Source organism: Musca autumnalis, unplaced genomic scaffold (genome assembly GCF_047663935.1).
Source record: "Musca autumnalis isolate F117 unplaced genomic scaffold, ASM4766393v1 scaffold_3, whole genome shotgun sequence".
Lineage (NCBI taxonomy): Eukaryota > Metazoa > Arthropoda > Insecta > Diptera > Muscidae > Musca > Musca autumnalis.
The window spans coordinates 30,367,121-30,382,114 of record NW_027411866.1 but is presented as its reverse complement, the minus strand read 5'-3'; the positions used below and the strand labels follow the sequence as shown (position 1 = coordinate 30,382,114).

Below are 14,994 nucleotides of genomic sequence, written 5' to 3'. Positions count from 1 at the left end.
CTATAAGAAAACCATATCCCGATAATATTTCCCATACGAAAACCTTATCCGAATAATATTTTCTTTAAGAAAAGCTTAAACGGATAACATTTTCTATAAAAAAAACGTACTCGGAAAAAAAGTTTTTAAGGGCAATCCCCTTAAAAAACTTTGAAAATTTCCTACGTGATCAAAATGTCATGATGCGGCAAAAAATGTCAAAGCAAATTCTTTGTCTTTGCCTTCCTCAAATGGATAAATTTCTTTTCCAAAGTATTTTCAATGCACTTTCAATATTTTATTGATTATTTTTTCCTCCTTGAATTAATTAATATTTTCGCCCCCATTTTTCTTTTCTTCATCATCTGATTCGTATGCTTTGAAAGAAGTCTCCCCTTAAAAAACAAAAGCCCAACAACAAATGACTTTGATAAAGAGAAGAAAAAAAACCGCCTTTTGTGTTTGATGTACTTTCATTTATTTGCACTTGGGCTGTGTAACGTCAATGTCAATGTAATGAACCAAGCGACAACAAGCACCTTTATTTTCCAACTGTACCAAAGCCCCGTTTCGAACGTTAGTCACAATCAGCAACCACAAACCACCTTGGCTCCCTCCCCCATAACCGCTGTTACATTTAGGGACAGAAGTATGCTGATGATGGCAGCAAACATTGTAAATTTGTTGTTGTGATGTGGAAAAATTGAGATTCATGGATATTTTTGGTGAACAGCATAATGCATGACGTTGATGTTATTACAATTTGTGGCTGATAAATTCTAAAATTATTGCAAATTTAAAATAATGACAGACTACTGGCAAACCACCTCTCCCACATGGACATGCTATCTTAAAAAAATCTATAAGAAAACCTGATCCGGATAGTATTTTCTATAAGAAAACCTTAACTGGATGACATTTTCAATAAGAAAGTCTTATCTGCATAACATTTCCGATAAGACAACCTCATACGGATAACATATTCTATACGAAAGCATTACCCAGATAACATTTTCTGTAAGAAAGCCTTATCCGGATAAAGTTTTCTATAAGAAATACTTGTCCGGTTAATATTATCTATAAGAAACCCTTATCCGGATAACATTTTCTATAAGTAACCATTATCCGGAAGGCATTTTCCATTAGAAAAACTTATCCAGATAACATTTTCTATAAAAAAAAAACTTTATACGGATAACATTTTCTATGAGAAAACCGTTTCCGGATAACATTTTGTATAAGAAAACTTTATACGGATAAAATTTTCTATAAGAAAACCTTATCCGGACAACTTTTTCTACAAGAAAAACTTATTTGGATAACATTTTCTATAAGAAAACCTTATCCGGATAACATTTTCTATAAGAAAACCTTATCCGGATAACATTTTCTATAAGAAAACCTTATCCGGATAACATTTTCTATAAGAAAACCTTATCCGGATAAAATGTTTTATAAGGAAACCTTATCCGGAGGCATTTTCTATGAGAAAACCGTTTCCGGATAACATTTTGTATAAGAAAACTTTATACGGATAAAATTTTCTATAAGAAAACCTTATCCGGACAACTTTTTCTACAAGAAAAACTTATTTGGATAACATTTTCTATAAGAAAACCTTATCCGGATAACATTTTCTATAAGAAAACCTTATCCGGATAACATTTTCTATAAGAAAACCTTATCCGGATAACATTTTCTATAAGAAAACCTTATCCGGATAAAATGTTTTATAAGGAAACCTTATCCGGAGGCATTTTCTATAAGAAAACCTTATCCGGATAACATTTTCTGTGAGAAAACCTTAGCCGGATTACATTTTCTACAAGAAATCCTTATCCGGATGACATTTTCTGCAAGAAATTCTTATCCGGATGACATTTTCTATAAGAAAGCCATATCCGCATAAAATTTTTATAAGAAAACCTTACCCGTAGGACATTTTCTGTAAGAAATCCTTATCCGGATAACATTTTCTATAGGAAAACCTTATCCGGATAACATTTTCTATAAGAAAACCTTGTCCGGTTAAAATTTTCTATAAGAAATCCTTATCCGGATAAAAGGTTTTATAAGGAAATCTTATCCGGATAACATTTTCTATAAGAAAACCTTATCCGGATAACATTTTCTATAAGAAAACCTTATCCGGATAACATTTTCTATAAGAAAACCTTATCCGGATAACATTTTCTATAAGAAAACCTTATCCGGATAACATTTTCTATAAGAAAACCTTATCCGGATAACATTTTTATAAGAAAACCTTATCCGGATAACATTTTCTATACGAAAACCTTATCCGGATAACATTTGCTATAAGAAACCCTTATCTGGATAACATTTTCTATAAGTAAACCTTATCCGGATAACATTTTCTGTAAGATAACCTTATAATAAAACCTTATCCGGATAACATTTTCTATACGAAAACCTTATCTGGATAACATTTGCTATAAGAAACCCTTATCCGGATAACATTTTCTATAAGTAAACCTTATCAGGATAACATTTTCTGTAAGATAACCTTAGCCGGATTACATTTTCTATAAGAAAACCTTGTCCGGATAACATTTTCTATAAGAAAACCTTATCCGGATACATTTTCTATAAGAAAACCTTATAGGGATAACATTTTCTATAAAAAAACCTTATCCGGATAACATTCTCTATAAGAAAACATTATCCGGATAACATTTTCTATACGAAAACCTTATCCGGATAACATTTTCTACAAGAAAACCTTATCGGGATAAAATTTTCTATAAGAAAACCTTATCCGGATAACATTTTCTTAAGAAAACCTTATCCGGAAAACATGTTCTATAAGAAAACCTTTCCGGAAAACTTTTCTATAAGAAAACCTTATCCGGAAAACATTTTCTCTAAGAGAACCTTATCCGGAAAACATTTTTTATAAGAAAACCTTATCCGGATAACATTTTCTATAAGAAAATCTTATCCGGATAACATTTTCTATAAGAAAACCTTATCCGGATAACATTTTCTATAAGAAAACCTTATCCGGATAACATTTTCTATAAGAAAACCTTATCCGGATAACATATTCTATAAGAAAACCTTATCCGGATAACATTTTCTATAAGAAAACCTTATCCGGATAACATTTTCTATAAGAAAACCTTATCCGGATAACATTTTCTATAAGAAAACCTTATCCGGATAACATTTTCTATAAGAAAACCTTATCCGGATAACATATTCTATAAGAAAACCTTATCCGGATAACATTTTCTATAAGAAAACCTTATCCGGATAACATTTTCTATAAGAAAACCTTATCCGGATAATATTTTTTATAAGAAAACCTTATCCGGATAACATTTTCTATAAGAAAACCTTATCCGGATAACATGTTCTATGAGAAAACCTTATCCGGATAACATGTTCTATAAGAAAACTTTATACGGATAAAATTTTCTATGAGAAAACCCTTTCCGGATAACATTTTGTATAACAACACTTTATACGGATAAAATTTTATATAAGGAAACCTTATCCGGATAACTTTTTCTATAAGAAAAACTTATCCGGATAACATTTTCTATAAGAAAACCTTATCCGGATACATTTTCTATAAGAAAACCTTATCCGGATAACATTTTTTATAAGAAAACCTTATCCGGATAACATTTTCTATAAGAAAACCTTATCCGGATAACATTTTTTATAAGAAAACCTTATCCGGATAACATGTTCTATAAAAAAACTTTATACGGATACATTTTCTATGAGAAAACCCTTTCCGGATAACATTTTGTATAAGAAAACTTTATACGGATAAAATTTTCTATAAGAAAACCTTATCCGGATAACTTTTTCTATAAGAAAAACTTATTCGTATAACATTTTCTATATGAAAACCTTATTCGGATAACATTTTCTATATGAAAACCTTATCCGGATAACATTTTCTATAAGAAAACATTATCCGGATAAAATGTTTTATAAGGAAACCTTATCCGGAGGCATTTTCTATAAGAAAATCTTATCCGGATAACATTTTCTGTGAGAAAACCTTAGCCGGATTACATTTTCTACAAGAAGTCCTTATCCGGATGACATTTTCTGCAAGAAATTTTTATCCGGGTGACATTTTCTATAAGAAAGCCATATCCGCATAAAATTTTTTATAAGAAAACCTTATCCGTAGGACACTTTCTGTAAGAAATCCTTATCCGGATGACATTTTCTATAGGAAAACCTTATCCGGATAACATTTTCTATAAGAAAACCTTGCCCGGTTAAAATTTTCTATAAGAAATCCTTATCCGGATAAAATGTTTTATAAGGAAACCTTATCCGCATAAAATTTTTTATAGGAAACCCTTATCCGTAGGATATTTTCTGTAAGAAAACCTTATCCGGACGACATTTTCTATAAGCAATCCTTATCCGGATAACTTTTTCTATAAGAAACCCTTATGCGGATAACATTTTCTATAAGAAACCCTTATCCGGATGACGTTTTGTGTGAGAAAGCCTTAATGCTATTATAATATATAATTATACGGATAAAATCTTCTATCAGAAAACCTTATCCGGATAACTTTTTCTATAAGAAAACCTTATCCGGATAACATTTTCTATAAGAAAACCTTATCCGGATAACATTTTCTATAAGAAAACCTTATCCGGATAATATTATCTATAAGAAAACCTTATCCGGATAACATTTTCTATAAGAAAACCTTATCCGGATAACATTTTCTATAAGAAAACCTTATCCGGATAACATTTTCTATAAGAAAACCTTATCCGGATAACATTTTCTATAAGAAAACCTTATCCGGATAACATTTTCTATAAGAAACCCTTATCCGGATAACATTTTCTATAAGAAACCCTTATCCGGATAACATTTTCTATAAGAAACCCTTATCCGGATAATATTTTTTATAAGAAAACCTTATCCGGATAACATTTTCTATAAGAAAACCTTATCCGGATAACATTTTCTATAAGAAACCCTTATCCGGATAACATTTTCTATAAGAAAACTTTATACGGATAAAATTTTCTATGAGAAAACCCTTTCCGGATAACATTTTGTATAACAACACTTTATACGGATAAAATTTTATATAAGGAAACCTTATCCGGATAACTTTTTCTATAAGAAAAACTTATCCGGATAACATTTTCTATAAGAAAACCTTATCCGGATACATTTTCTATAAGAAAACCTTATCCGGATAACATTTTTTATAAGAAAACCTTATCCGGATAACATTTTCTATAAGAAAACCTTATCCGGATAACATTTTTTATAAGAAAACCTTATCCGGATAACATTTTCTATAAGAAAATATTATCCGGATAACATCTTCTATAAGAAACCCTTATCCGGATAACATTTTCTATAAGAAACCCTTATCCGGATAACATTTTCTATAAGAAACCCTTATCCGGATAACATTTTCTATAAGAAAACCTTATCCGGATAGCATTTTTTATAAGAAAACCTTATCCGGATAACATTTTCTATAAGAAACCCTTATCCGGATAACATTTTCTATAAGAAACCCTTATCCGGATAACATTTTCTATAAGAAACCCTTATCCGGATAACATTTTCTATAAGAAAACCTTATCCGAATAACATTTTTTATAAGAAAACCTTATCCGGATAACATTTTCTATAGGAAAACCTTATCCGGATAACATTTTTTATAAGAAAACCTTATCCGGATAACATTTTCTATGAGAAAACTTTTTCCGGATAACATGTTATATAAGAAAACTTTATACGGATAAAATTTTCTATGAGAAAACCCTTTCCGGATAACATTTTGTATAACAAAACTTTATACGGATAACTTTTTCTATAAGGAAAACTTATCCGGATAACATTTTCTATAAGAAAACCTTATCCGGGTACATTTTCTATAAGAAAACCTTATGCGGGTACATTTTCTATCAGAAAACCTTATCCGGATAACATTTTCTATAAGAAAACCTTAACCGGATAACATTTTCTACACGAAAACCTTATCCGGATAACATTTTCTATAAGAAAACCTTATCCGGATACATTTTCTATAAGAAACCCTTATCTGGATAAAATTTTCTATAAGAAAATCTTATCCGGATAACATTTTCTATTAGAAAATCTTATTCGGATAAAATTTTATATTCGGAACTTTATTCGGATAACATTTTCTATCAGAAACCCTTATCCGAATAACATTTCCTATAGTAAAACATTACCCAGATAAACGTTTCTTTAAGAGAAACTATTTTCTATAAGAATCCGTTCTCCGGTCAGTCTTTTCTATAAGAAAGCCCTACCAGGATAACATTTGCCTTAGGAAAGCCTTATGCAGATTACATTTTACATAAGAAAGCTATGCTCGGATAACATTTTCTCTCTGATTCCAATAGAGTTTTCAATTTATATTACAACATTTTGTTAAAGTAACCCTGGGGATAAATGCTCTTGCTGCCACGTAAGTTCAGCTGCTATTTTTAACACCAACAACAGCATTGATTGTTGATAACTCAGATTACAATGTTTAAAGCTGATGAACAGAAGGAAGATGCAAAGGAATGTGGAAGCTCTCCTGCTCAAGTGCCAATGGTAGTGTCAGACATCACTTTGCAGTTGATTTAAGATACACCTTTTGGAATGTTGTGGGCGTTTGCTGGATAAGAGAGAGAGTATAGTTTTGTTACTTTCTTCTGTATCCTCTTCTTCATCTCCTTCTTGTCATGAACATTTAGTAATGTGTTGTACTTGGATGCCATTTATTGTAAAAAAGGTAATGGATTTTTAATGAAATTCCAACAATGAAAATGTTTAACAAGATGAATGTTCTGAACGCGATAATGTCGACTAATGAAATGAAATGTGAAATTAGTTTCTACACCTCATCTTCTTGTTCTTCCTCGCTTGCTCCATCCCTTCACACAAACATCCATCCAGCTCATTTAATCTGCTACGGTGTAATGAAAACAAAATATATCGAAGGAAATTGAAAATTAAATGACATTTTAGCTTGAAATGCTTATTTTGGTAGCTAAAGGGGGTGGGGGAATGAAATTTAAAGTGAATTTGGATTATGTGAAATAATAAATTACCACATTGGGTGCCAGTTTCCAGTCTAAGGAAGATTAGTAAGATGGGGAAAATAAAGGGATTTAGTTAGAAGAGCTTTGCTGGAAGAGGCAATCATTTATTTAAATTCTCCAACATTATTTCCATTCGTTTGTAGTTTAGTTCAATACACGCTGTTCAAGCTGGAATTATTGTCATTTGCTTAGCTTGTTCTCTGCTAATTGTTACATTCAATGAAAATTTGTTATTTTTTTTTTCATTTACTTGTCAGCTCAGTCGTCAATTCGTTTTTGAGTGTGGGAGGGTTATTGTTGGCTTTAAATTTTGTTCAATGTTTGAACGTTTTCATTTGCAATTTGAGGTCAATTGAATTTGACACCGAAGTCAGCACAAAAAGCATCGCATCACCAGTCATTTGGCGCTTTCAAATAAAATTGTCAATTGAAATATTGAAAATATACTTTTTCCATGAAAAAAATGAGGTTTTCTTATAGAAATACTATCCGGATAAGGTTTTCTTATCAAAGATGTTATTCGGATAAAGTTTTCATACAGAAAATGTTATCCGCATAAATTTTTCTTATACAAACTATTATCGAGATAAGGGTTTCTGATGGAAAATGTTGTACGGTTAAGGTTTTCGTAAAGAAAATGTTATCCGGATAAGGTTTTCGTATAGAAAATGTTATCCGGATAAGGTTTTCTCATAGAAAATGTTATCCGGATAAGGTTTTCTTATAGAGAATTTTATCCGGATAATGTTTTCGTATTGAAAATGTTATCCGGATAAGTGTTTCTTATAGAAAATGATATCCGGATAAGGTTTTCGTACAGAGAACGTTATCCGGATAGGTTTTTCGTATAGAGAATTTTATCCGGATAAGGTTTTCGTACAGAAAATGATATCCGGATAAGGTTTTCTTATAGAAAATGTTATCCGGATTACGTTTTCTTATAGAAAATGTTATTCGGATAACGTTTTCGTACAGAGAACGTCATCCCCGGATAAGGTTTTCGTATAGAGAATATTATCCGGATAAGATTTTCTTATAGAAAATGTTATCCGGATAAGGTTTTCTTATAGAAAATGTTATCCGAATAAGGTTTTCTTATAGAAAATATTATGCGGATAAAGTTTTCGTATAGAAAATGTTATGCTGATAAGATTTTCGTATAGAAAATGTTATCCGGATAAGGTTTTCGTATAGAAAATGTTATCCGGATAAGGTTTTCGTATAGAAAATGTTATCCGGATAAGGTTTTCGTATAGAAAATGTTATCCGGATAAGGTTTTCGTATAGAAAATGTTATCCGGATAAGGTTTTCGTATAGAAAATGTTATCCGGATAAGGTTTTCGTATAGAAAATGTTATCCGGATAAGGTTTTCGTATAGAAAATGTTATCCGGATAAGGTTTTCGTATAGAAAATGTTATCCGGATAAGGTTTTCGTATAGAAAATGTTATCCGGATAAGGTTTTCGTATAGAAAATGTTATCCGGATAAGGTTTTCGTATAGAAAATGTTATCCGGATAAGGTTTTCGTATCGAAAATGTTATCCGGATAAGGTTTTCGTATAGAAAATGTTATCCGGATAAGGTTTTCGTATCGAAAATGTTATCCGGATAAGGTTTTCGTATAGAAAATGTTATCCGGATAAGGTTTTCGTATAGAAAATGTTATCCGGATAAGGTTTTCGTATAGAAAATGTTATCCGGATAAGGTTTTCGTATAGAAATTGTTATCCGGATAAGGTTTTCGTATAGAAATTGTTATCCGGATAAGGTTTTCGTATAGAAATTGTTATCCGGATAAGGTTTTAGTATAGAAATTGTTATCCGGATAAGGTTTTCGTATAGAAATTGTTATCCGGATAAGGTTTTCGTATAGAAATTGTTATCCGGATAAGGTTTTCGTATAGAAAATGTTATCCGGATAAGGTTTTCGTATAGAAAATGTTATCCGGATAAGGTTTTCGTATAGAATATGTTATCCGGATAAGGTTTTCGTATAGAAAATGTTATCCGGATAAGGTTTTCGTATAGAAAATGTTATCCGGATAAGGTTTTCGTATAGAAAATGTTATCCAGATAAGGTTTTCGTATAGAAAATGTTATCCGGATAAGGTTTTCGTATAGAAAATGTTATCCGGATAAGGTTTTCGTATAGAAAATGTTATCCGGATAAGGTTTTCGTATAGAAAATGTTATCCGGATAAGGTTTTCGTATAGAAAATGTTATCCGGATAAGGTTTTCGTATAGAAAATGTTATCCGGATAAGGTTTTCGTATAGAAAATGTTATCCGGATAAGGTTTTCGTATAGAAAATGTTATCCGGATAAGGTTTTCGTATAGAAAATGTTATCCGGATAAGGTTTTCGTATAGAAAATGTTATCCGGATAAGGTTTTCGTATAGAAAATGTTATCCGGATAAGGTTTTCGTATAGAAAATGTTATCCGGATAAGGTTTTCGTATAGAAAATGTTATCCGGATAAGGTTTTCGTATAGAAAATGTTATCCGGATAAGGTTTTCGTATAGAAAATGTTATCCGGATAAGGTTTTCGTATAGAAAATGTTATCCGGATAAGGTTTTCGTATAGAAAATGTTATCCGGATAAGGTTTTCGTATAGAAAATGTTATCCGGATAAGGTTTTCGTATAGAAAATGTTATCCGGATAAGGTTTTCGTATAGAAAATGTTATCCGGATAAGGTTTTCGTATAGAAAATGTTATCCGGATAAGGTTTTCGTATAGAAAATGTTATCCGGATAAGGTTTTCGTATAGAAAATGTTATCCGGATAAGGTTTTCGTATAGAAAATGTTATCCGGATAAGGTTTTCGTATAGAAAATGTTATCCGGATAAGGTTTTCGTATAGAAAATTATCCGGATAAATGTTATCCGGATAAGGTTTTCGTATAGAAAATGTTATCCGGATAAGGTTTTCGTATAGAAAATGTTATCCGGATAAGGTTTTCGTATAGAAAATGTTATCCGGATAAGGTTTTCGTATAGAAAATGTTATCCGGATAAGGTTTTCGTATAGAAAATGTTATCCGGATAAGGTTTTCGTATAGAAAATGTTATCCGGATAAGGTTTTCGTATAGAAAATGTTATCCGGATAAGGTTTTCGTATAGAAAATGTTATCCGGATAAGGTTTTCGTATAGAAAATGTTATCCGGATAAGGTTTTCGTATAGAAAATGTTATCCGGATAAGGTTTTCGTATAGAAAATGTTATCCGGATAAGGTTTTCGTATAGAAAATGTTATCCGGATAAGGTTTTCGTATAGAAAATGTTATCCGGATAAGGTTTTCGTATAGAAAATGTTATCCGGATAAGGTTTTCGTATAGAAAATGTTATCCGGATAAGGTTTTCGTATAGAAAATGTTATCCGGATAAGGTTTTCGTATAGAAAATGTTATCCGGATAAGGTTTTCGTATAGAAAATGTTATCCGGATAAGGTTTTCGTATAGAAAATGTTATCCGGATAAGGTTTTCGTATAGAAAATGTTATCCGGATAAGGTTTTCGTATAGAAAATGTTATCCGGATAAGGTTTTCGTATAGAAAATGTTATCCGGATAAGGTTTTCGTATAGAAAATGTTATCCGGATAAGGTTTTCGTATAGAAAATGTTATCCGGATAAGGTTTTCGTATAGAAAATGTTATCCGGATAAGGTTTTCGTATAGAAATTGTTATCCGGATAAGGTTTTCGTATAGAAAATGTTATCCGGATAAGGTTTTCGTATAGAAAATGTTATCCGGATAAGGTTTTCGTATAGAAAATGTTATCCGGATAAGGTTTTCGTATAGAAAATGTTATCCGGATAAGGTTTTCGTATAGAAAATGTTATCCGGATAAGGTTTTCGTATAGAAAATGTTATCCGGATAAGGTTTTCGTATAGAAAATGTTATCCGGACAAGGTTTTCGTATAGAAAATGATATCCGGATTAGGTTTTCGTATAGAAAATGTTATACGGATAAGGTTTTCGTATATAAAATGTTATCCGGATAAGGTTTTCGTATAGTTTTCTTATAAACAATGTTATCCGGATAAAGTTTTCTTAAAGAAAATGTTATCCGGATAAGGTTTTCGTATAGAAAATGTTATCCGGATAAGGTTTTCGTATAGAAACTTTTATCCGGATAAGGTTTTCTTATAGAAAATGTTATCCGGATAAGGTTTTCTTATAGAAAATATTATCCCGATAATGTTTTCCTATAGTAAACAATGTACTTATAAGTTTTCTCATGGAGAGTATTATTTTCTCTTGAGCAAAATATAATTGATATCTTTTGTTTGCTTTAATTCCTCCACATCTGACATGACCTAACATGTCGAAATGGGAGTTGTTTAGAATGTATCCCCACTGACTCTGAATGACACATATCAAGCAAATTAGAAATGCAACAAAACAAATAACCAAAATAACATTGTGATGTTATTTTCTAAATGAATCACAAAGCAGAGTTGAGCTGGCTCATCATAGCCTCTACAGTTTGCCTTGGGTAGAAAGAGGCAGTGGCTTCTAATACAATTCGCTGTGACGATGATGATGGTGATGGTGTGCGAGAGCTCTAGTTTATTATTAACCTTGACCTTTACTGATTTGTTGACGACCTCTCCTGTGTTCTGTGTGCATTGCTGGTTTATAGGAGTTGGCTTGCGTGGCAAATTGTTGCCTGCCACTTCAATTAGGCCACCGTACACCACACCATTCATGCCTGCCTGCATGCATGGTGTCGCTAAATTCTCGCTGGGTGATAAATGTCGTCGTGTAAATATGTCGAGCACAATGGAAGGCTGTTTTTGTTCTTCTTGTTTGAGTGTTAATAGACTTATGTCATCAAAAACAGAAAAACATAATAATTATCTTCATCATCAGTATTATTATTTTTCAAGTGCTAATTTGTTTTTTGGTATATATTGTTGTTTTTGTAATATAGAACTGGAATTAGTTATTATGAATTTTTTGATTTATATTTATTTTATGTTCTTTGTGTCTTCCCTTCATCATCTTGTTGTTTTTATATAATTTTGCAATTTATTTAGATGACATTTTGTAATTTACTTTGTAACCAAATGCGTCTCAAGTGTGTGTGTGTGTGAGAATAGCAGCTAACAACAATGTGTGCGGACAATTGTATAGACAAACCAAAAAAGTTTAAACATTCATATAGAATAACGTTTTGTTGGTAATTTATCCGGATAAGCTTTTCTTATAGGAAATGTTATCCGGATAAGGGTTTCTTGTAGAAAATGTTATCCGGATAAGGTTTTCTTATAGAAAATGTTATCCGGATAAGGCTTTCTTATAGAAAATGTGGTTCGAATTAGGTATTCTAATAGAAAATGTTATTCGGATAAGGTTTTCGTCTAGAAATTGTTATCCGGATAAAGTTGTCTTATAGCAAATGTTATCCGGATAAGGTTTTCTTATAGAAAATGTTATCTGGATAAGGTTTTCTTATAGAAAATGTTATCCGGATAAGGTTTTCTTGTAGAAAATGTTATCCGGATAAGGTTTTCTTATAGAAAATGTTATCCGGATAAGGTTTTCTTGTAGAAAATGTTATCCGTATAAGGTTTTCTTATAGAAAATGTTATCCGGGTAAGGTTTTCGTATAGAAAATATTATCCGGATAAGGTTTTCGTATGAAAAATTTTATCCGGATAAGGTTTTCGTATAGAGAATGTTATCCGAATACGGTTTTCGTATAGAAAATGTTATCTTGATAAGGTTTTCGTATAGAAAATTTATCCGGATACGGTTTTCGTATAGAAAATTATCCGGATACGGTTTTTGTATAAAAAATTTTATCCGGATAAGGTTTTCGTATAGAAAATGTTATCCGGATAAGGTTTTCGTATAGAAAATGTTATCCGGATAAGGTTTTCGTATAGAAAATGTTATCCGGATAAGGTTTTCGTATAGAAATTGTTATCCGGATAAGGTTTTCGTATAGAAAATGTTATCCGGATAAGGTTTTATTATAGTAACTGTTATCCGGATAAGGTTTTCGTATAGAAAATGTTATCCGGATAAGGTTTCCGTATAGAAAATGTTTTCGTATAGAAAATGTTATCCGGATAACGTTTTCGTATAGATGATGTTATCCGGATAAGGTTTTCGTATAGAGAATGTTATCCGGATAAGGTTTTCGTATAGAGAATGTTATCCGGATAAGGTTTTCGTATAGAAAATGTTATCCGGATAAGGTTTTCGTATAGAAAATGTTATCCGGATAAGGTTTTCGTATAGAAAATGTTATCCGGATAAGGTTTTCGTATAGAAAATGTTATCCGGATAAGGTTTTCGTATAGAAAATGTTATCCGGATAAGGTTTTCGTATAGAAAATGTTATCCGGATAAGGTTTTCGTATAGAAAATGTTATCCGGATAAGGTTTTCGTATAGAAAATGTTATTCGGATAAGGTTTTCGTATAGAAAATGTTATCCGGATAAGGTTTTCGTATAGAAAATGTTATCCGGATAAGGTTTTCGTATAGAAAATGTTATCCGGATAAGGTTTTCGTATAGAAAATGTTATCCGGATAAGGTTTTCTTATGGAAAATGTTATCTGGATAAGGTTTTCTTATAGAGAATTTTATCCGGATAAGGTTTTCTTATAGAAAATGTTATCCGGATTAGGTTTTCTTATAGAAAATTTTATCCGGATAAGGTTTTATTATAGAAAATGTTATCCGGATAAGGTTTTCTTATAGAAAATGTTATCCGGATAAGGTTTTCTTATAGAAAATATTATTCGGATAAGGTTTTCTTAAAGGAAATATTATCCGAATAAGGCTTTCGTATAGAAAATGTTATCCGGATAAGGTTTTCTTATAGAAAATGTTATCCGGATAAGGTTTTCTTATAGAAAATGTTATGGGGATGAGGGTTTCTTATAAAAAAGTTATCCGAATAAGGTTTTCTTATAGAAAATGTTATCCGGATAAGGTTTTCTTATAAAAAATGCTATCCGGATAAGCTTTTCTCATAGAAAATGTTATTCGAATTAGGCTATCTTATAGGAAATGTTATTCGGATTAGGTTTTCGTCTAGGAGTTGTTATCCGGATAAAGTTGTCTTATAGAAAATGTTATCCGGATAAGGTTTTCTTAAAGAATATGTTATCCAGGTAAGGTTTTCGTATAGGAAATTTCAACCACATAAGGTTTTCTTATAGAAAATGTTATGCGGATAAGGTTTTCTTATAGAAATTATTATCCGGATATGGCTTTCTTAAAGAAAATGTTATCCGCATAATGTTTTTATATAGAAAATGTTATCCGGATAAGGCTTTCTCATAGAAAATTTTATTCGCATAAATATTTTGTATTGAAAATTGTATGCTCTTTATATTGTTATATTTTTTTCAACTCCCTGTGTGGCTTAATTTAAAAAATCCATGCCAATAAATGAATCTGTAAAATATAACTATTTTACATCTTAAACCACATACACAGCTTTGCTGAGGACAAACAAACAATTGTGTATTTCGTTTTCTGGCAAAACATCACGTTTCATTTAATATTTTATTGCATTTCGCTTTATTGCTATTTGTTTTGCAATTTGCCTGAACCACTTGCACCACCATTGGGTATTTCGCACACAGCTACGAAAGAGCATTTCTCTTGTTTCACAACAAACTGAAATAGTATATTTTTTCCCATAAATTATTGCGCCACTTAGGGTAATGGACAAATGAATGAATATCACAAAAACAATTTCATGAAAAAAAAGAAACAAAAATAATAAAACTGGACAATAAAACATTTCTTACTCTGAACCATTTAACACCAGCCGTAGCTTTGTTTGATGTGATTATGATGATGGTGAAGCCTATCCCCTCCACCCCAAGCTATCATTTTGAAGTTTTGTATTGGCTTTCTTCTTTTTTCCTCATTTCTGTGTATT

At 31.3% G+C, this 14,994-nt stretch overlaps 1 protein-coding gene across 6 annotated transcripts in view; it reads left to right on the top strand.

Annotated features, from left to right (window-relative positions):
• Nucleotides 1-14,994, top strand: part of flw (protein phosphatase 1 catalytic subunit flapwing) — a 180,905-nt gene that overhangs the window by 22,360 nt on the left and 143,551 nt on the right. The gene's annotated exons all lie outside the window — the stretch shown is intronic.